Genomic DNA, 25,165 nt, shown 5'->3' on the forward strand with positions numbered 1-25,165 from the left:
TGATGTTGTATCTTAGAGAGAGAGATGTGTATGTAATGACATTTTATAACACAGACATATATTAACAATACAATTTACCTTTTTGTAGAAATCACAAACACAAAGATTAGCTTTATCCAAAACACATGATGAATTTATTTAATACGACCGGTCGGGATTCCCTCATTAAGAACTCAAAGTTTCACATCTTAGTTTCTGAAGTGACGTCTCGCTTCAGACGTCCGCCTGTCTGTCTCCCCTGACTGTCTCTCTGACTGTCTCTCTGACTGTCTCTGACTCTCTTTGACTGTCTCCACGACCAACTAACTCCCACCTCCTATATTGAGAACTCCATGCATCCCGGCCACGTGAGCAAAATTCACGTGTTTCAACATGCGCGACTTTGCACGTTTTCGACATTGATTTCCCAATAACCTATTTTTCTTGTGTTGTTTCCACAAAGGAATTTAACCTACATATCTAATTTATTTAACCATATTTTATTATCCACATTCTTTTAACAATTGAATAGTTTATTTATTATTTATTTCATCCGAATTAACAATTTACTGGACATTCCATTTAAACCTATTGTTCTTTAAAACTTATGTCCAGGGTTCGATTTCTGCTTTCTCTTATTTCCATTTTAACTAATCTCTCTATTTTTATACTTACATGAACAGGGGACAGCCCTTATCATGTAACATCCCCCCCTTCCATATTTCACACAAAAAAAATGTATGCATTTTTAACTTTAGTACATTTTTTTTATTTTTACATCTACATCTACACAACCACACGGCTAGAAAGATCAGGCTAAAAAACACACACAAAAAATCTCTTTCAGTCAGCCCTTCACAGCCGACTTCACAATTATTTATTTTTTTATAAGATCAGGACCTTTCTGATCTTTGTGGCATTTACTTTTTGGGTGTAGGATATTTACCTATGATACACATCAGCTATTTTCCAGCCACCCATATGCCGCAGACTAGAGGTTTTCACCTTTCTCGAAATGGACGACTTCCTTCGTCTCAAAAGTGTTCTGATCTCTCTTTCCGCATGTTTAGTCTTATCAAGTATGGCTTTGTTTTGTTTTTTTTTATTCTATAACTATCTCATACGGGACATACCAAAGCTCATATACTTAAATCTTTGTGGTTGGCTTCAGAAGTTTAAGATATACCTTTTTTTTCTCTCATACGGATTCACTCGGATTTCCTTGCTTGGATTCTTGAAACTTCGACGAGGATTTAGAAATATCACCCCTAACTAACTAACACGTTTCCTGCGACCAACAACTTAATTGCGCCTAAATTCTATCTAATTGCCCGATTTTTTTGTGATTTTTCTTTTCTCTCACCAGGGCTTCCAAGATCCAGCAGATATATCCCACATTCATGCTTCTCTAAAAAAAAATACAAGGTTATATCTTTCTTACGTAATCTACGGCATATTTTTGCCTGTCTCTTACTTCATTAAGCTATATGTGATTGCCTCGGGACTACCTCTCATCGGTTTACTGGTCCCCTTAAGAATTTTCGTATTCTTTCCAACGCCTGTTTATTAACTAAGCCAAGACTTATTTACTACTTTGCTTGGAGTCGTTTACGTGCAACCAGCTTATTTTAAGCACTTAATTAACCAGGTTCCCAAATTTTTCGTATAGGGGCACTTCTTGTGCTTATCAATCCCTACCAAGTCACTTTTCTTGGAGAAAACATTTTAGGATCTCTAAAAAAAACAACAAAACCAAATGCTAAAACAAAACATCTTTCTTACGGCGTATCACATCTAAAAACTCTCCAAATGCCCGTTTACGTAATTTTAATTCTTGTCCCCCTTCTAAAATTCTAACTGAATCTGTAAGCCAACCATACGTCTTAACTTATTTTCTACTAGATCATTTTAATTTAATGTATATTTACGGATAACTTTGAATTCTTGCTGTGAAAATCATAACATTACATACATAAGACAATTTACAATATTTGTTCAACATCATAAAAACATTTTCAAACAAAAAATACCTTAATACATTTAAACATTTTGCAACAATTATAACTTTTTTTTTAACAACAAAAAAAATCATCTGTAACAAACAACAATTCAACAGTCTGTCCAAAACAACTGTCCCTTTTTTTTCCAAAAACAAAATAAATGTACACAAAAAGCCGAAAAGTTCACTATGAACACAAAATGCATTTCCAACAATTTACACCTGTTTCAAAAAGTACATGCGACCTTTGAAAAATTCCTGTTTTGACAGATTAAATTCAACAATTCGTCCAAACGATTTCATATTGACACACATTTTCTAATGACACTTCTACAAATTTCAAAACAATAATGGATTACACAATCTCTGCATTCGCGTGTATGTGTGTGTGTGTGTGTGTTTTTTTTAACAGACCAATTCATTTATCAATGAATTACGCATGGTGACTTGTTTACTATTTTTTTCCATTACTACGAATTTCTTTTTACGGCATATCGGCCTTTTCTTCTTTTTCTTTTTAATATTTCTTGTATCTTTTGTTCTCTGTGTGCGTGTATGTTCAAATTTTTTTTTTCATCATTTTTTTTTTCATCATTTTTTTTTCTTCGCATTTCTGTGATCGTGTAATTTTTTTTTTTCTTTTTCCGTAGTATTATTTATTTATTTTTTTAAATTATGTTGGACCCCTTTAAAACGTTGTGTTTCTTTTTTTTCTTTTTTTTTTGTGGTATCGACCCCAGGTTCGGTTTCTGCATCGCTGATGCAAAAGGTTCACGAACACCAAATTGAGATTTGTTATATAGATTTTATTATTATTATTAGACGATACCACTTGTGCGCGTATGTTACGTGAGTTCTTATTAGTAATGATATGAGTCTTAGTGAGAGTTCTTGTCTTATTACATATGATGTTGTATCTTAGAGAGAGAGATGTGTATGTAATGACATTTTATAACACAGACATATATTAACAATACAATTTACCTTTTTGTAGAAATCACAAACACAAAGATTAGCTTTATCCAAAACACATGATGAATTTATTTAATACGACCGGTCGGGATTCCCTCATTAAGAACTCAAAGTTTCACATCTTAGTTTCTGAAGTGACGTCTCGCTTCAGACGTCCGCCTGTCTGTCTCGCCTGACTGTCTCTCTGACTGTCTCCCCTGACTGTCTCTGACTCTCTTTGACTGTCTCCACGACCAACTAACTCCCACCTCCTATATTGAGAACTCCATGCATCCCGGCCACGTGAGCAAAATTCACGTGTTTCAACATGCGCGACTTTGCACGTTTTCGACATTGATTTCCCAATAACCTATTTTTCTTGTGTTGTTTCCACAAAGGAATTTAACCTACATATCTAATTTATTTAACCATATTTTATTATCCACATTCTTTTAACAATTGAATAGTTTATTTATTATTTATTTCATCCGAATTAACAATTTACTGGACATTCCATTTAAACCTATTGTTCTTTAAAACTTATGTCCAGGGTTCGATTTCTGCTTTCTCTTATTTCCATTTTAACTAATCTCTCTATTTTTATACTTACATGAACAGGGGACAGCCCTTATCATGTAACAGGAAGTTTGGACAACAGTGTCAACCTTACCCAGGAAATTATTGATGTGACGGGCGGAAGAAATAACACTCAAGTTATTGAATTATAAAAAGGTTTCAATTTTTAAAGTTATTTGTTATTGTTAAATTAGTAATTATTTCTTGTTAAATTTTCGCGTCATTCGCTGCATGAAATATGTGTTAAATAAAGAATAATGGTATGTGTCCAACACTTATTTTCCCCACTGTATATATATATATATATATTTATATATATATATATATATATATATATATATATATATATATATATATATACATACATAATATATATATATATGTAAAAGCAAGAGAAAGAAATCTGTTTACGTGCTCTGTATGTTCGTTCATGTATTTTTTATCTGTTTTTGTTTCTATCAAATTGTGTGTTGCCCATCTGCTCGTTTCTTTTATTTATTTATTATTCTTTTTTGCTATTATTGCTTCTCGCTCTGGTCGCCTGCTTTCTATTTTGACTCATTTTTCTGTGTCTCGTTTCACTTCTCTCAATCTGCATGGAGAAATATATAAATATAATAATACAGAAAGCATTATTTTCCATCAGTTTTATTATTTTTACATCCCCCTTTTTCCCCCTTAAACCTCGTGTCTAACTAAACAAACGTTGTCCATACAAGATTTATCGGCGAAGCAAATCGGCAGTTTGTTCTGTTATCAAATCAAAGCTTGTCAGCAGCGAGACGCTGAACCAATTTGCAACTGGCCCAATCCAATCTTTCTATCCAATTACGAATGTATAGGGATTTTCAAACTAATATTTTGGCGTGCCTGCAATCTGTGCGAGGCGCCATTTCATAAGCTGTGTCCTTTGTAGACTTAGCGCAATATCTTATATTTTCCCGACGTCGACCTAACAAATGGAAATATATATTGTAATAATTGAGATTGGTGTATGCGCATACACAATATATAAAGGTTAATCAACACCTACACTTAGTCAGATCTTCCTGCTATTCTCTGCCACTTGATTTACGCAACAGTATTATATTTTGGGTTTCTGTGCATCACTATCCGCTGCGTGAGATATTGCCTATCTATAATGAATGGTCGTTTGTGCTTGATGAAGGACCACGCCCTTCACGGGAATACCCTGTTAATATGGGCATAGATAGAAGAAAGTCGGTCTAAAGAAATAAACTTTCAATCCTAATTGCTTTATAATTTACAGGTGTTAGATAAGCGGGGCCAAGCATGATGATAAAAGAATGAAGGGGTTGTCCTAGTTATTCAACTCGAGTCAGCAATGGTCGCTGAATAAGAGGTTGTGTGGCCAAATAGAACAACAGAACAAAGAAAATTATATTTAATGAATTACAAATCTCTGGAAAAGGGTCACTGCGCGTTAATAAAATGAGAGGACTTGGACAAAAGCGTTAGAGTGTTCTTTCGGAACTGAAAGCAGTTGATCGTATTCCTAACGACACAGCCAGTTCAATCTTCACCTCTCTCGCATCCAGCCGACATGTCAAAATGAGCTGATTGAATTTATAAACTAAATTTTATTACTGTATTTGTCCAGCACAGCGATATGTTACACAGGTAGTTGTGGTAACTATTAAGAAACGGATTCTAAACGTAACACTATTCTCGAGAACAAAGAGGTTCTCCGATAATCGCAGAAACAGTAACGTGTGCAGGTTGGCACTATATTTGTTCCACCTGGAAATTTCTCTTAGGAAATATTTTTATATTATCTTAACACACGCGATAAACGAAACAATAAAAGAATCCATTTTTACGAGGAGGTGTTTTCTAAGACAGGTAGCAAATCTGTCGGTATGCATGGATGAGTGAATGGATTATATCCAACTAATATAATACAATATAAAGCAATAACCTAGATATATGTAGAGAGTCTTAAATGTATATCTTAACAAGGTGAAAAGAGATACTTCCCAAAGATGTGTCCGTGAATTGCAGAAGTTATGGTGGAACAAATGTTGCACAATCACCAACTGTAATCATCTTGTCGTAATATTGTTTAAATTTAATGACAAAAACTCAAGAAGATAACGTGAATGTTGGGATACGTGAAGCAAATTTCACGACACACAGTCATTGCTCATCAAGGCCAGCGTACCACTAAAGGATAAGGGTTAATGGATGAAGTAATGGAAAGTTGATAGGTTATTTATTTTATAGAACGGCGCTTCAAAACCTGTTCAGGTTGAACTTGAAAACGGCCACACTGTAGTCAGCCGGAAACAGCCTTATGGTATTATGTTCCACAGACGAGCAATTTTAGAAAATGAAAGCGCGTGTGACTTTAGTTTTCGCTTTAAACAAGCAAGTCTGTTAAGAATCTTAAACGAGCAATTACATATACCCGACATTGTTTCAACAGAAAATATAAACATAATGTATATAAATATTTCAATATTAACTGTGTTTTCATATATAGTCCTTGTGTGTCAGATTAGTATAAATATCGAAAACTAAGACAAATATTGCATCGATAAAAGTAGGTAAGTCTACGCTTATTTATTTCTTACGTCTTTTAGCAATCACACATATATATATATATATATATATATATATATATATATATTACGTGAAACCCTAGCCAGGCATATCGCCACTTGAACGTAATGGGCTACTATTTGAGACTATGCCTAGGAAATATTATTGGTTTACCTTACCTTTAAACTACTGCATATCAGGAAGCAGGAAGGGAATTCCAAAGTCTGAGTGAAGAAAGTGTATATATAACCGTCATCTTACAACTGGTATAATAAAGTGGAGTAAAAAGGCTAATACGGTAATTATTAAGTGCTTCTTCAGCATACTTATGATGAAAATGGAAAGTATATAAAGCGGTACAGAAAATGTGTGTTTAGAGACTGGAGAAAACGAGAAACGTTTTGTTGTAACGGGACAGAGCGTGTGCGAACAAGCAAAAACAATACAGAAGAATTGATGGTTATCAGAGCTGGAATTGGGAGTGATAAAAAGACAGGTGAGCACAGAAGTAATGGGGGATTATACGGCAAATGAAGATATGCATCGATGAAAAAAGGACAGAGAATGCAGTGAAACATGTGGAGGAAGTGGCAGGAAATGGAGAGGAAACAAATGACGAGGTTATTAGTAAAGAAGGGGAAACTGAGGATAGGTTACTTGAAGAAACTGAGGTCGTTGAAAGACTGAGATTATATTGGAAAAGAAAAGGAAGTGATGCGATCATGTTTAAGAAACTAGACAGAACAACTGTGAAAGTGCAGGTAGAAAAAGTAAATGAAGCAATGAAATATGTAAGATGTAACAGCATCGCAACAACAAAGAATTTGATGATAGCAGGAAATGTTTGGGCTGCGGAACAATTTGGATTGAAAAGAAGTGAACGTCATAATATAAAAAATGTATCGAGGTGGAAAAGAAGAATAAAAGATGGCATAAAAATTAAGAACTTGTTTTCAAGATGATTCAGAGGACAACTAGTTGCGAGGAAGACAGGGAAATCCAAGCAACTAAATGAAAAGTAAAATTAAAGAAACTTTAAAATTAAGAGGAGATCAAACAAAGAATGCTAGCGAAAAGTGCGAAAGATAAGAAATATGAAGAGAGAACTCAACAGTTAAGAAAGAATAAGTTATTTAGTCTGGATCAGAAGAAATTTTATGAAGGGCTTAATAAACAGTTAAATTACGTGAATGAAGTACCAAAGTTATAAGAGTGCGCAAAGTTTTAGAGTAATATATGGTGTGTAAAAAACAAACATAATGGAAGTGATTTGTGGCCGGAAGATGTTAAAATGAAATACAAATTTAAAGCAACCTCAAGATGTAGTGAAAGTGAACAAGAAGAAAATGAGTAAACAATGTAAGAAAATTCCAAATTGTAAAGCTTCCGGGCCATAGGTGTACAGGGGTATTGGTTAAAAAACTTTAGCGCCTTGCATGGAAGGATTGCAACTCTAATTGATGGAATGTTGACAAGAAATGTAATCTCTAAATGGAGTACGCGTGAAAGAACAGTGCTGTGCCAGAAGGATATCTCAAAGGGCACTGCGGTTGATAACTATAAGCCCATAACCTGCATTATCCTGAGGCGAAAACTGCTAACAGGCATTTTGGCAGATGTGATTTATACATATCTGGAATAGCAAGATATCTTACTAGATGAGGAAGCTGGATGTGGGCGATGTAGTAGAGAAACCAAACATCAGTTGTTTATTGAAATTGCAATACTTCGGGATAGTGAAAGAAGATCCACAAATTCATGCATGTTATCGGTAGATTTTCTGCATTGCATAAAATCTGATTCTACATGGATAGACTAAAGAATATATGGAAATATCTGGAATAGCAAGGAATGCGAGATTTCTTGAAAAGAAGCATTAAACAATTGAAAGTGACATTAACATCAAATGGAGACAATCTTGTGGAAATTTATGTGAGGGATTTGTCAAGAGGACAGCTTGTTGCCATAGTTGTTTGGTTTGAGTATGGTACCATTGTCTTTCATATTACGAAAGGTAAATGCGTGTTATGAATGGGGAAAGTATGGGTTTAGGATAAACCACTTGTTATTTATGTATGACTTGAAGTTGTATGCAAAAAATAAATACCGGCGAAATATGCATGTAAGAATTGTTAAAATATTCAGTAATAACACAGGTATTGGATTTGCCATGAAGATGTGTGGTGCCTTCAAATTGAAAACGGGAAACATTGTTGAAAGTAACGAAATGGAACTTTTTAATGAGGAAATGATGAAAGAAGTTGAGAAAGAAGGATACACAAACTTATTGTGAAATTAGATAAAATAAAAGAAGCTGAAATGAACAAAATAGTAGCAAAAGATAAATAACATTACATCTTGAACATCCAGACAAATAGGACACGCACAGACTGACAGCAATTTTTGAAGACGGAAACCACAAAATCTTATGGAACATGGATATGCAAGTAGTAAAATCTATCTAAGAAATAGGACTTTATGTCATAATAGTTTAGAAAGGAGAAAATGTCATGCCAAGTCGTAGATTTTGATGTTTCAGCAGACCCAGAGTGACTCAAAGAGACAGAGAAGCGGGGCAAATACAGGAACGTGGTCCGAGAGCTAAAATGGATGCTAAATATGAGGAAAGTCAAGATAATACTATTAATAGCAAGGCAACTAGAAACAATCTGGAAAATTTTGGAAAAGTCATTAAGAGAAATTAGAATCAGATGCATGGTTGAGAAAATATCATAGATAACGATAATGAAAACGATGATAGGAAAACCTATGAATTTGGAGAATAATACATATGAGCTACAGGTGCAACCCAGGCTCACAGAAATTGTTACATATGTAAAGCATGAAACGATGAACACATAAAACGTATAATAGTAAGTAAACCTACCCGCAAAACAAAATATAACTTAATAAAACGCCTACCCCCTCCAAAAAAAACATAACTAAATAAAATTTTAATAATTATAGCGTCGGCATAAACGGGCCACACAGCAAATAATCGATGGGAGTCAAGACAGATGGAAAGACAAAAAAGTGTAAGTCCTGACCAGACGTCCACTTGGTTAATGCAAAGAGGATTGGGATCATGCAAAGGTTTATTGCCAGTTAAATTTCAGTGAAGATCAATGGTCGCTACCAATGAGAAATCAATATAAACATCTATTGTGATAAATTGGCAAGGGTTATCGAAAAAGGTGGTGAGTACTGTAAATATGGTTGTCACTCAAAATCCAAGGAAGACAACAGACTTTCTTAAAGGCGAAAGGTTTAATTGTGAACTGCGTGATAACTCCTTGCGAGTGAGAACAATAAAAATAGAAATGAAAAAGAAAAAAATATTAGTACAATTCTGGTATTGCACTATCAAGATATCTAAGTGAACTTTGTGTTAATAATATTTATAGATGTCTTTCAATAGCTTAAGACATATATTACAGAACATAAGAATCGAACATTTATTTGGTCTCTTTTACCGGACACTCTTCTGAAATGTTATTTCTTAATAATAGAGCAATCAACTAAGGACTCATGTCAAAAACTTTATATATATATATATATATATATATATATATATATATATATACATGTATATATATATACATGTATGTATGTATATATATATACATACATACATATATATATGTATGTATATATATATATATATATATATATATTGATTTATTTGTCGCTTTTAAATTCAAGATTTGTTTTTTTGTTTTTTAGCGATATTAAAAGCTATGAACAGCCTCGTAGGGGATGTCCTTTTTTCTTCCCTGCAACCTCTTTCTCAAAGAAGAGATTTTGCAAGTTTGTCTCTGCTTTATCGTTATTTTCATGGCAAGTGCTCGGCTGAGCTCCAATCTATGGTCCCCCCTCGCCAAACTTTCACAAGAAACACCCGTCTAGCAGAAAACACTATTACTACTCTCCCCCACTCTTTATCTGTGCCTAAACCTAAACGTAGATTCCATTCGCAAAGTTTATTTCTTAGAACTGCACGCCTATGGAATTGTCTTCCGTTTTCCTGCTTTCCAGCTGACTACAATATGGTTGTCTTCGTCTAACGTAAACAAGTTTTGGATGAGCCGTTCCATATAAGTTAACAAATTTACCGAATTTCCATTACCAACGATTACTATATTGTCCAATTTCTACTGTACAGTCATTAACCCTTATCCTTGAGTGGCCTCTTGGCCTTGATGAGTGGTGATGCCTATGTAATAAGGGTTATTGTGTGTGCATTAATCACTAGGATAGTATCGTAGTAATCGTTAGTAAGGGAGATTTAATAAAGTGTCTTACTTAAGGGGGCGGTTCATCAGGAATTTGTTTATGTTGGACTTGAAGACATCCAAGTTCTAGTCAGGTGGGAAACACGCAAACGGAGGAGAGTTCCATAGGCGTCCACTTCTAAGAAAGAATCTTTGGTCATGGAATCTACGCTTTGATTTTGGCACAGATAAAGAGTGGGAAAAATGACTGGCAGTGGTTTCAGCTAGACGGGTGTTTATCGTGAAAGATTCGCGAGGAGGAACAAGAGATTGGAGCTCAGACGAGTACTTGCCATGGAAGTAACGATAAAACAAAGATCGGCTCGCAACGTCTCATTTGTTGGAGAGAGGTTGAAGGGAAGAGAAAAGGGCATCCCCCATTAAGCCACGAAGTCTATTTTGTACTCTGTCAAGGCAGGATAGACTGTTTTTAGTAGCTCCCGCCCAGATGTTACGATGACTCACTACTTGGATAAACGTTTTGTTTGAATTTAAGATATTTTGTTGTTGTTTTTATCGACATTAACAGCTTCGAAATGTTGTTGTTCACTTTTTTCGCTACCATAGCGTTTAATAAAGATTATATATAAAGTCATTCACAGACTTTTACTGCATCATAATTCTACAGTGTGTTTTTAAAAACCAGATGCTGGGAGTAAGTAAAACCTCTGTGTACACATTTAGCTGATCTCGCCTTTTCTTTGCTCAACGAGCAATATCAGTTTGCAATTTCATTTATAAAAGAACGCCTTCTATATTTTATTACGCCACAAATTGTATAACACTGCAATGTGTATAGACTACTATTCAACATCCGCTGAGAGTAGGCTAAATCTCAATTTAAACGTTGTCGATTAGTAATTTTCTATAAACGTTTTAGAGATCTACTATTTTTGTAGCTCTGACGAGTTCTTACGAAGAGTAAATGATGAAGCTTCTGTGTAGCATCTATTATGTTTCATCAGTTGCTACTTAGCTCTATTCACGTATTACCCTTGCTCAAGTAAAAAACTCAAAATCAATACTTATAATTTTTATGTATATACTTGAAATAATAAGCATGTTCAAATAATGAAAAAAAGTTTCATCGAATAATTCTCTTATTTTCCTTTAGTTTCCAATTTTATTACCATGTTATTGCAACAGAAAAAAGTCGATTGGTTTATTTAGTTTACGACGAATATAATTCGCTCCTAACTCTTCTGTCGCCAATTTTATTGCATATGAATAAGGATGTTAGCCGACGAGATATACGCAAGAAAAAATTGCAAGTGAGCAAAATTTCGAATAACGTTAATGGAAAAATGTGAAAAACTGAAGAAGATAGGCGTAGCCAATCGATCGTGAAGAGAACTAATAGATTCATTTTGCTCGAATTGGTCTTACATGCATTCAATGAAACAATATCATACGTATTGGTTTTCAGGTTTGTGTATAAATTGCATAAAGCCTCTGAATTGCACGTACATAGGTCATGTATAGAATATCGACATAAATATATCTATATAAATGAAGGGCATTCATCTGTTTGTCTGTCCGGCTAAAACGACTAACGTTGAATATTAATATATGAGTTTACCATAATATGTATATATATGTCAATCGTTTTATTGCAGTTTAGTAAAATATCAATATTTCACTAAATATACGTCACAACAAAATAGAATATTATATCATCAAACGACTGCTTTAAGGTTATTGATTTCCAGAAAGTGTATTCAAATTCATGCGATATCCATGAAGTTATGATATTTTATTCTTTATCGAAGAATTTCCACTGTCCATCGCTTTATTGCAGGTCTCTTAAAATGTTGTTTTAGGGCAAAAATACAATGTCTTATCTTGCGAACTTTATTTTTCATTATATTTTTCTGTCAAAGAATAATAAATAAAAACATATCCTAGGTACAGCTCTCATATAAATTAATTATTCATCGACATATCGACCATTTTTCTAAATAACTGAAAACAACCTTTTGTCCCCCGAGGAAGTCAATTCTTTGAACGTAAAAGGAGTTATGGCTCTAGCAACATCAACTATGTTCCTCCACAAGGCATTCTTTGAAGTAAATTGCTCTCCTTCCTCATAAACTCTTCTTTTTAATATTGACTGGAGATATTCAATGGGGTCTGGAGAACACGGTGGTCAGGTCATGAGAGTTTCCCCCAACGAATTCCATAGATTCAAAGAAAGATGCAATCGCCCCAAGCAGAATAGGATGGTACATTGTCATGTATAAAAATCATCTGAAAGCGACCTGACAATGGTAGGTCATCTAGTCATGTCGACAAATGATTATCCAAAAAGGCCATGTACGCATTGCTGGTAAACTTTACACCCTCTGGCGCTCAGAATGGTCGAACCAACTTATCCCCAATGATTCCTGGCTAAAACATGATGGCTCCACCTCGTTGTTGGCGATAAACTCTCAAACAGATCCGAGTTTCGTTCGGGTTTCAAACTTTGGTCCATCTATCCGGACCGTTAAGAGTAGAATGGGCCTCATCCCTTAATAGGGCCTGTTGGAAATCCATTTTCATGTAATGCTGTGTCCAAGCCATTCGTTTTTCCCTATGTTGTTTGCTCAATGGAGGCATTGGAAGATGGTCTGATGTTCCTTTCAATCTACTTCAACATATTGTATCAGGCATGCCTGGATCTTGGAACGATTCCAGCTTTTGCAAAAGCGAAAGCACTGGTGCTGTTTGTGTTTCGGTTGACTTTCCTACGATTTTTTTATATGTCGCCCGGAAGCCACTCGACGATAAGGGTTATAGCGTGTACAGTAATGGTATAATATTATAGTAATCGTTAGTAATAGAAATTTGGTAAATTGGATTACTTAAGGATGCGGTTCATCAAGAATTAGTTTATGTTGGACTTGAAGACAATCAAGTTGTAATCAGCTGGGAAGCAGGCAAATACAACAGAGTTCCATAGGCGTGCACTTCTAAGAAAGAAACTTTGTTCATGGAATGTATGTTTTGATTTAGGCACAGATAAAGAGTGGGGAAAATTATTGACTGTGGTTTTAGTTGGACAGGTGTTTTTCATAAAAGATTGGTGGGGAGGGGCTAGAGATTGGAGTTAAGACGAGCATTTGCCATGGAAATAACGATAAAACAAAGACAGGCTCGCAACGTCTTTTCTGTGAGAAAGAGGTTGCAGGGAAGAGAAAAGGGCATCCCCCACTAAGGTACGAAGTCTATTTTGAACTCTGTCAAGGCAGGGTAAGCTTCTTTTAGCAGCTCCTGCCACGATCTAAAAGGTTTCTCATGATGCCTTTCTTTTTCTGGATTTGGTGTTCGGGTTGTTCAAGAATGCAGCCATGATTTGATAGACAATCCTTCTGCGAGTCCAGCAACTATCCTTTGCTTTTCGATAACCTTTATTCGCATAATTTCTGGCATTGTAAGAAATCGGCAATGAAGCGATGTACAGTAAAATTTCTTTGATAATAAATAAAATGTCATAACTTCGTGAATATGGCATGAATTTTAATAACATTTTGGGAAATAACTAAACTTAACGCAACCCTTAGATGGTACGATATTCATTTTTTTTTGTGACGTTTATTTAGGGAAATGTTGATATTTTACTAATCTGCAATAAAGCGATTGACACAGTTTATATATATATATATATATATATATATATATATATGTGTGTGTGTGTGTGTGTGTGTGTGTGTGTATGTATATATATTATATGCATTTACAACAAATATATATATATATATATATATATAAATCAAATACTGCTGACCGTGTTATATAGGGATTTTGTAAACGTCGGTATATACATCTATTATTTTTTTAATGTATACATTACCTATAAATTTGTATATTGATCTGTAGTGGTTATGCCAACATGCGCATAAAATTTAAAGGATTGTTCACAAGTCATATACATATTGCAAAACATTGAAAGGGCCAATAACCTCATTCGATAGGTTCCATTTTTTAAGTTTTTGGTTCACCTGTTTGGACAATCCGACCTGGAATAAAGATCTTCAAATTCTCAAAAGAAAAAAAACTAATACAGAAATCATTGATGGAATAATATTTTGACATCTTTATTCAGGAGGCCCGTTTCTTCTCCAAGTTGTAAGCATCATTTTTTTTTCACATTTCTAGTCTGTTGAATTCGGTTCGCTTTCTTATTTTTCGGAGAAACACACTTTTCTAACTTAATCTCCTCGTCTCATTCTACGATTCACGGCATCTTAAGTGAACTCTACATCTAGCTACGTCAGAGAACCATTAAATCCGACATATTTTTTTTAATTATTTTTATTAATTTTATCGTTCTAAGACCCATTTTGTTGATACTATATCTCTTATCTTCCAACTATATATATATATATATATATATATATAAACATTTATTTCAACTAGAATTTTACCAATTCATGCTAAACTAGCAACGTTATTTGTAGATATAAAACTATAGTACCTTAGTTCGATATACAAACGTTGATTAAGTCTGACTAGCTTTACTGAAGTGTGAAACTAATAAAATTTGATTAATGGAATTTCTGGTATACTTAATAAAATAATGAAATAAACAAAAACAAATGAGCATAAAAATTTCTAAATTTCAATTTATGTGCAATTCATTTTCTTTTATGACCGATTCGATATTTTTCATTTTCATAATAATCCTTCCGAATTATTGTAATATTTACATTTTATCGAAAACGTCTAATCTTTACTTATTATACAAAACAGTCTGAGTTTTTTTGTCACAGTCTCAAATCTTAATGTCATGACGTCATTTCTAGCAAACTTAGCAACCAAGGCTGGAACGCTATATGTTTTGATTTCAGTTCTAACTAATGGTATCCAAGTCATATTTGTGTTATAACTTTTGAAATCACTATTATATTTAGGGCACAATATAATGATTAATAGATAACTGGCCTATAATAATTAATATGAAGTTTGCATGAATTAAAATATATTTAGCGTATTTTACGACCGGGTCCCGCTCATGTATTGGGTACAATATAATTATCAATAATGAATTGATATATACCTGAAACCTTAAAACCTGATATCTACATTAGTAATTATAAGCACAATGAAACTATTCCAAAATGTTATGCATATATATATATATATATATATATATGTATATATATATATATATATATATATATATATATATATATATATATATATATATATATATATATATATATATATATAAAGTAAAAAATGGTCACAGATTTTTTTAAGACACTTATTTTTAAAGTAAAATTTAAATGGGAATTTGAAAACTTTGAAGTGTCGGATATAATGATAAAATCATTTTTATTTACTGATTTTTTTTACTGATATATATATATATATATATATATATATATATATATATATATATGTATATATATATATATATATATATATATATATATATATATATATATATATATATATATATAATATCGGGCCCCTTACGCCCCTATGTTTTAACTTTTGATTTCAACCTTGACGTAAACCAAAAACATAAAATTGTGGAAATATAATTGAGTTCATGAAAATTAGAAAAATACTTTTATTCTCGAACCTGAAGGTATGATTTGGTTTCAATGCCTGTTTATACGTCACTCTTTTTAGGCTTTACACTCGCTGTAACCAACTCTGAAATAAATATTGACATTAATACGGAATCAAAGAAAACTATCTGAAACTATCGTTTGACCGAGAAATAATCAAAAACATAAAAGGATCCCATCCTGCTGTATGCGTCGCTTCATTAATGCCTTCCATAAAATACAATAGCAAAAAATTGTACCTCGTCACCACCTTTTGCCCCATTCGTTGCATTGGCATCAAGCATTAAGTGGATTCTAAGGCCATTAGATTAACCCAGATGAATGGATCGAAAAATAACAGTAAAAACCTAGCCATTCTACTTGTAATAAAATAAGCAATTACATAGAATTAGTCACGAGAAAATCAACACTGGAACCATATTTTTATTGCTATTGTCATGTGCTGTTCTACGTCCAAGAAATTTGACTTGCTCACTGTGAGTTATTTTTATCCACATTTTTGAAAAAGGTTTTGCCAAGTTGAACTATTGTTTTTAATTGTATTCATCTCATAATAAGGCAAATCGCTATTAAGACGTACGAGGCTATTGTGAATTAGAGCCTATTCCTAGAAAACACGCTATATAGGGAGTTGAGCAGCGACATATCTGTTTACATTACTCTTACTGTTGTGGACGCAGGGGTGATTTTAAAAATCCTAAGGTAAAAAATTTCAGAATAGAAGGTTCTTCTATATCATGTTACCTCTACAGTGAAAGCGTGTGGTTTACAGCCTGTCATGTTAATCAGAAATATCTACATCTATTGGGGGAGGCACATTTCATTAAAACAAGCACACTGAAGCGATGTGACAGTATAAGCGAAATATGGATTGATAGAGATATAGGATACTGTCAATCGTGGGAGACTAATTTCTATGCAGCAGTCTTGGCAATGTCTTTCGGTTTTTGTTCAAATCCATGTTAACATGTTGAGCCGAGAAGGTGGAATGATGAACTCTTACATTGAGCGCTATTATCTATTACAAGCGGACAACTGTTGTATATCCGTCGAAAAATTTTTGTTTAATACCAACTAATAGACTATTCCATTATATTTTTTTCGGGGGGGGATACTGCGTAAAAGTATATGTTTTGTACATTTCTGAAAATAATCCTATCCGATATTATATATATATACTAGCATGGGTACCCGGCGTTACCCGGGTCGACATAAAATCATTTTCATCGTGAGTAACGTCGATACACCCCCCACATACAACAATTTAAAAAATAAAAAAAAAACAGATAAAAACGTAAATGTAATCGCGCCAAAAAAAGAAGTACGTGATACCCTCTCCACCAGGTGAGATTCTAACAATTATTGTGTCGGAGCATATTTACAAATTTCCTTTACCCTATCTCCTCCTTCTTTGCCGTCGATGGTCGTTCAACAGTCGACCGAAGTAAAAAAAAATTCCTAAGGAAATATCCCTATCTCGAGAAAGTTCTTCCACCCGCAATGAACAGCCGAAAATAAAATAAAAATATTAAGTTTTCTTGAAAAAAATATATTTTCCTGTACTTTCATCTAACAATTTACGCTTTTCGTAAAGCTATTTTATACGTATTTTCTTTAAAAAGATATATAAACTACGCTGATGAGAGGTAAAAACCTTGAAACACGCGTGTACGTAGATTACTGTTTTAAAAATAATAAAATAAATAAAATGAGAGGTAAAAACCTTGAAACACGCGTGTACGTAGAGTACTGTTTTAAAAATAATAAATAAATAAAAATGTTATATACGTCCAAATAAAAAAGGGCGACTTTCTAAGTAAATAAAAAAAATGAGCTCCGAGGCGGCGCCAATATTAACCGTATGTATCGCTTGAAAAATAACAACAATAACAAAATCTAAATTTATAAGCGATAAAAATAAACAGTATAATCAATCTAGGGAGTATGGCCTAACGGTTAAGGCACCGGACTGTGGTAAACATGGTCTGAGGTTCGATCCCTAGAAGCAGTTAAACTACGCTGATGAGAGGTAAAAACACGCGTGTACGTAGATTACTGTTTTAAAAATAATAAAATAAATAAAAATGTTATATACGTCCAAATTAAAAAGGGCGACTTTCTAAGTTAATAAAAAAATTAGCTCCGAGGCGGCGCCAATATTAACCGTATGTATCGCTTGAAAAATAACAACAATAACAATATATATATATATAATTTCTTTGGACCCCCCCCTCCAAAAGAAAACTTGACTGAACAAAACGTCTTGAAAAAAAAATTGTAGATACACCTGTGAAAAAAGTAAAACTTTCATCTTTTCTTGAAGGAAAAAAAACAAACTTTATGTTGATAAATATTTTGCAAAAAAAAAAAAATATATATATATATATATAATAAATAAAAATATTTTCAGTCCTTTAAAGGGAGGTTGTTGTTATGTTTTATTATTTACATTTGTATTTTTCCGGTTTGTTTGTTTTTAAAGCTTCTGTTAGAACGTTCGGCTTAAACCGATGATTCCCGGTCTCGTCTAATCCATGTTTGACGGGAGTTCCCGAGAATCCGGGTCAAATTATGCAAGAGTATCGACTATTTAAAAATAAAGTAAAACATCTTTCTGTCTACACGAAATTATTTTTCCACGCAAGAAACATTTTGCGATTACCAAATTAATTTATTTGTGAATAGTTTTTTTTTTATCTTTCGAACTTTGGAACGTATAAAAAACTCATCAGAGGAAATAGTTCTACTCGTTTAATAAAAAAATCAATGTCGGACGTAATAATTCCAAATAAATTTAATTAAATATATTATCAATATAATTGTTATTTATAGTTGATGAAATAACGATCTTAAATAGAACAATTAAGACAACTCTTTCGCTAGAACCTTAAATTAACATACATCTATTTAGTACAATTGATGTTCCTTAATATAATAAACAAATGAGGTAACCTCTTAATCGTATATTTTTTAAAGAATCATGCTATATATAGAAATAAATGAAATACTAAACTAACGGACCTTTTGTATATATTAATCAAATTGTGAAAAAACAAACAGATAGGAATACGAATTTATATATATAGATAAGAAATATTCGGAATGCAGTCTCTCGTTGTTGTTATTTCAGATCATTTGAGACCATATCAGCAAGTTTTTGTTACGTTGTATACCCACCATTTGTAAGATTCTATTATTTAAATAGAAACGCTCTGTTACATTGGATAGACAGCGTATGTAAGATAATATTATTAAAATAGACACGCCTGTTATACGAGGGGCGTGCAATAAGTAATGCCCCTGACCCACTTCCCATAGCAGTAGAGCAACGAAACTTGGCACAGTTATTAGTCTTTCTCTACATAGGAACCACTCAGAGATATGCATTTCTCCCATCGTTTGATTCAGCTCTGGAGACCGTTTTTGGAGAACACCCCAGGTTGGTCCTCCAACCACGACGTGACTTCAGAAATCAAGGCTGCATGATATGGGAAACGCTTTCCTTTCAAAAACAACTTCATGGATGGGAAGAGTTGAAAGTCAGAGGGTGCAAGGTCAGGAGAATAGGGAGGATGGAGAAGGATTTCATAACCACACGCCAGTGCTTCTCATCTAGCGACATGCGAGTTGTGGGGTGGAGCATTGTCCTGCAGGAGGAGGGTACCTTTGCTGATCTTGCCTCGCCTCTTGATTTTGATAGCTTCCCTTAATGTCCTCAACAGTGAACCATAATAGGCTCCTGTAATTGTGGTACCCTTTGCCAGAAAATCTGTCATCACTACTCGGTCCTGGTCCCAGAAAACTGTGAGCATGACCTTGCCTTCTTTGGGGGTGGTGAGTCCAAGTGCTTCCACTGCATTGACTGGGCTTTGGTCTCTGGATCATAGAGATGGACCCAGGTTTCATCCTGTGTAATCAGTCTTTTGAAAAACTTTGACTCATCTTCTTGGCACATCTCCAAATTCATCCTCGAGCACTTGACGCGTTCTCGCTTCTGGAATAGTGTGAGCAACCTGTGAATCCATCTGGCAGACACCTTATGCATATGCAAATGGTCATGAATGATAGTTTCCAAGGACCCTGTACTAATCTTGACATCTTGGGCTATTTGGCGAATGGTAATGCGCCGATCTTCCAAAATGGCAGTCTCAACTTGACGGACAGATGCCTCATCAATAGCAGAAGGGGGGCGACTAGGTCTGGGAGCTGTGTCCACAGACTTCCGGCCAATTTTTAATTCACGATGCCAGCGTTTTACAAGATCATATGATGGGGCATTATCACCATAAGTTTCTTTCATTTCATCAAAAATTTCCTGTAGTGTACGTCCTTTCAAATACAAAAACCGGTTCACTGCTCGACATTCAACAGGCTCCATTTCATATCTGACTCAGTTCAAACGCATGTAAAATAGAAATCACAATTAGTTCACAGCTGTAATTTGCCACATAACCCGTAGAGATATAAATCATTGCACATGCAAAATTTCAGTTAGATCAAACAACGGGGATTGGGTCAGTGACATCACTTATTGTACGCCCCTCGTATTAGCCTCCTCCTACTTTTGACCAAAATATTTGAGACCATAATTAACCATGCTCTAGTCCGGCAGCTTACAGATGCTAAACTTCTGACTGACAAACAAGATGGATTTAGACAAGCCCGTTCCACAGCAGACTTCCTCACTGTAATCTCTGAACATATATACTATTCACTGGACAAAACCGGGGAGGGCAAAGCGGTAGCTCTAGATATATCTAAGGCTTTTGACAGGGTATGGCATGAGGGTCTCATCAGGAAAATTAGATCATACGACTGGTAGAATACTTAGCATAATTAAATCCTTCTTAGATAAGAGAAAAATTTAGGTTGTCCTCGACGGTCGAACATCTAAACAGTGTGATATAAATGTGGGAGTGCCTCAGGGGTCTATTCTTGGACCCCTATTGTTCCTGATATTTATTAATGACCGCCCCGACAAAACTGCCTCTGAGATGGGTATATATGTTGATGACACTACACTTTATAACAGGCATGACAGGAAAACAAATGAACACATATCTAAAGAGATGGCAAAAACACTAGAGCATGACCTCCAATCTGTAGTGGAATGGGGACATAAATGGATGGTCACATTCAATGCTGCCAAGACTAAACTGGTTTCCTTCAATAACTACAAGAAACCTTCTCTGCCAACAATAGCAATGGCCAGAGTCTGAGAGTACATCTTTCAAACTGCTTGGCCTAACGTTCACAGGCAACATGAGCTGGAACAATTATATTGAAAACATTGCCAGGGCTGCTGCAAAAAAGGTAGGCTCTCTCTACCGTGCTAGAAAAATACTGACACCTGAAAGTATCCTGTATCTCTATAAGGCCACCATTCACCCATGTATGGAGTATTGTTGTCACATCTGGGCCGGTTGCGTCTACTACTAGTCTCTCGCTCCTAGACAAGGTTCAAAAAAGAGTCGCCAATCTGAATGGCCCTGAACTGGCATCTAAGCTTCAGCCTCTGTCCCATCGACGAAACATTGTGTCCCTCTGCTTGTTCTACAAGTATTGTAATGGTGAATGTTTTGACGAACTGCAGACACTTGTGCCCCCACGACGCAGACACCCTCGACAAACCCGACAGGCAGCTAAATCCCACCCACACACAGTAGAGATCCCTAGATGTAAAAGATCTTTCTACTCCAGTAGTTCCTTCCCCAGAACAACTAGACTCTGGAATTCCATTCCAGGTCCCTGCTTCCCTTACTGTACTGACATGCAGAAGTTCAAATGCAACGTGAACCGACATCTTGCTGCTCAAATCCCTACATAGTGCCCCAGTAGTTGCTGACCTTGATAGTAGCCCCCTACACCAAAATGGCAATGTGCCTTGTTTGGGGTGAAAATGTAATAAAAAATAAAAAATAAAAAAATTGTAAAAACACCGTATGTATTAAAATAGATAAGCTTTGTAATATTGTATATACACCGCATGTAAGATTCTATTATTAAAATAGATACGCTGTGTTACATTGTATATACATCGTATATAATATTCTTTTATTAAAATAGACACGGATTCTTACATTGTATATTCACCGTATATAAGATTTTTTTATTAAAATAGACACGCATTGTTACATTGTATCTGCATCGTATGTAGATGTCATTATTTGTATCCATAAGAAAAGCTGTGCGTCATTTTAAAATGCATATAAAGACAATATCGATACGGTATATAACAATATTTTTTAATAAATTGTCTATCTAATATCAATATTTCTTAAAAGGAATTAATTTTCCAAAATGACAAAAAGGCGGGGGAATAAATGCGCGAAACAAAATGTTTAAACTTTTGTGCAAGACTCAGCAGAGACATCTAATAAGAATTGAATAACTTATTTGAATTAAACTATAACAATTGACCGTTTATATATTGACCATTACTTAAGCAGTATTACAGATAGGTCTACTTTGGTTTTGTAAAATTTTTACATGTAAAAATTCGACCCAATTTCAAACATTCATTTGCCAATTACATTTTCGGTTTTTGTTATCGAACAATAAACTAAAGCAATAGAATTTATTGTAAGAATTGTGTTGTTTTTTTTTTGTTTTTTTTTACACAGTGATCACCACTTATCAAGGTCCGGAAGCAACTCAGGGATAAGGGTTATTGCAAGTACATTACGTTAGTGTGGAGATTTGATGAAGTGTTTACTTAAGGGGGCGGTTCATTAGGAATTTTTTAAAGTTGGACTTGAACACATCCAAGTTGTAGCCCGGTGGGAAGCAGGCAGACGGAACAGAGTTCCACAGTCGTGCAGTTCTAAGAAAGAAGCCTTGTTCATGGAATCCGCGTTTTGATTTAGGCACAGATAAAGAGTGGGGGAAGTTTTTCACAGTGGATTCAGCTAGACGGGTCTTTTTCGTGAAAGATTGGCGAGGGGGGACCAGACATTGGAGTTCAGACGAGCGCCTGCCATGGAAATAACGATAAAACAAGGATAGGCTCGCAACGTCTCTTCTGTGGGAGAGAGGTTGCAGTGTAGAGAAAAGGGCATCCCCACTAAGCCACGAAGTCTAAAACATTTTTGCAAAGGTAAATATTTAAAGAGATATATTATATACACACTTTTGTAACTAGTGTATTTTCTCCAAACACTGCAGCCACAATTAACAGTAAAAGATCGCTTATTAATGTGAGTAGATGATATAAACAATTTTGCCGCGAGGTTTAAATCTCGCTTGCATTACTGAACTAATGAGTCATAAAGAATATGAAATACGTAACTTTATGTATGTATATATATATATATATATATATATATATATATAGAGAGAGAGAGAGAGAGAGAGAGAGAGAGAGTAATTTAGTAATTTATAAAATATATATAGCGATTAAGCTACACTGAAAACTTCGCGTTTCATCCATTCTAGGACTCTTCAGGCTTATGCGCGAATTCTGTGGTTGTTTATCATTTTTATATGCTCCTCTTCTATTGTACAATATCGCAATATATATTTTATAAATTACTAACTAGCTCTTAGGAAGTAAATACTTAAAGTTTACGCATAAATCTATACTTCCGTATATTAATTTTATGTGCGTAAATTAAGTAGTTATATATATATATATATGTATGTGTGTATGTGTGTGTGTGTGTGTGTGTGTGTGTGTGGATTTAGTTTAGAACAGGCTTCATTGTTTGTGCCTTGCTATTACCTAACTACATCTTCAAGTTTGGACATAAATCTGCATATCCTTTTTTCGCATCCGTATGTATGATATATAATCTTTCGAACATTTTTTTTTTTCGAAATTTGAAGCTTGCAATTTTTTGCGCTATTGAGATATATTATAACAATTATATATAAAATTATGTTGCTATCGGTTTTCCTCTGAAAGAATAAACGCCATTTTTTTCATTCATGGGACAAGGACATTATTAATTTTATCTTTTATTGTTTGTTTTTGGAAAAAATAACTATGTGTGCGCACGAGCGCGTGTGCGCGCGCGTGTGTGTGTGTGTGTGTGTGTGTGTGTGTGTGTGTGTGTGTGTGTGTGTGTCTGTCTGTCTGTCTGTCTGTCTGCTCGGTCCGCTGTGGAGTTTTTTACTAAAAGATAAATAATGGTTCCCACTTAGTTTGTCTTTCCTAAATGTATTAGTATCTTCTGTTATTAATATTGTAAAAAGATTAGTAGAATCATTTAAGTTAAATACAGTTTAGCAATCTACAAGCTCATTCGGTAGCTGTTGTGTGTTTTATGGATATCGCTCCAGACAAGAAACGTGGCCACATTATCTAATGAGCTATAAGAAATACCAAAAGTTCTGAACATAGTCATCAATAGGGGTGTAACAAGCATATTCTTTTACAAAACAATATTCTTTGCATATATTTCGCTAGAGAATATTCTTTTAACAAAAAGCATATTCTTTTTTTAAAGAATATTCCTTTAACAAAAAGCCTATTCTCTTAAAAGAAAGAATATGCAAAATATTTATGGAATAAGTTGTGCCGAAAATATGTTGAAATAAATATTTGCATACGAGTCTTAATTTTACGAAATTTTCTTTTTTATATAAATTAAATTAAACATGATAAAACCTTCGTAGTTGTGAATTTACAATAACCTTTGGTTCCTAATGAGAGCCATTCTATTAGAGGATTATATTAGGGACGAAATATCCGCGTATCCTTTTTGCCCTAGGTCTCCAGGGCCGATATATCGGCCCCGTAGTGTCCAAAGGATTGTAACTACAATTTGTATCGAAAAATAGCCAGGTTTAAATATGGTCCAGTAATCTCCTACGATTGGAACGAGTTTTTTTTTTTCATTATAAGGCTATTTTAGCGGACAACCAAAGAAGCTTTAATTTTGATAATTTAAAGACTAATTTAATTATAAAATGTAATAAATAAAATATTTAAGTTCCATAGAGTGTTCAATTGTTCACAGTATATAAACAGTATATACATTAATGAGTAGGGAAATGTCAAGAATATTCTTTAATAAAAAACAATTATTTACATATATTGGGTTAGAGAATATTCTTTTGATAAAAAGCATATTTCTTAAAAAAAAGAATATGCTTTTTAAAAAAGAATATGCAAAATATTTATGGAATAAGTTTTGTTTTGCCAAAAATATGCTGAAAGAAAATATTTGGATAAGAGTTTTTAATTTATTCATTTTTTTAGATGAATTAAACGTGGTATAACCCTAACAGATGTGAATTTACATAAAAAAGGGTCTAAAATTTGGTCT

The 25,165-nt window shown here is 34.1% G+C and overlaps 1 protein-coding gene across 3 annotated transcripts in view; it reads left to right on the plus strand.

The window, feature by feature from the left end:
• The window catches only part of LOC145303406 (protein fem-1 homolog A-like), a 138,062-nt gene that overhangs the window by 64,771 nt on the left and 48,126 nt on the right, over positions 1-25,165 (plus strand). For 2 of the 3 annotated variants that reach the window (XR_013873708.1, XR_013873707.1), the window contains exon 3: positions 3,548-3,661. The exons of the other annotated variant lie outside the window; for it this stretch is intronic. The gene's annotated coding sequence lies outside the window, so the exon portion shown is untranslated. The remainder of the gene's footprint in view (positions 1-3,547; positions 3,662-25,165) is intronic. 3 annotated transcript variants of the gene reach the window in all.

This window comes from Euprymna scolopes, chromosome 19 (genome assembly GCF_053919585.1).
Source record: "Euprymna scolopes isolate OS-2025 chromosome 19, ASM5391958v1, whole genome shotgun sequence".
Lineage (NCBI taxonomy): Eukaryota > Metazoa > Mollusca > Cephalopoda > Sepiida > Sepiolidae > Euprymna > Euprymna scolopes.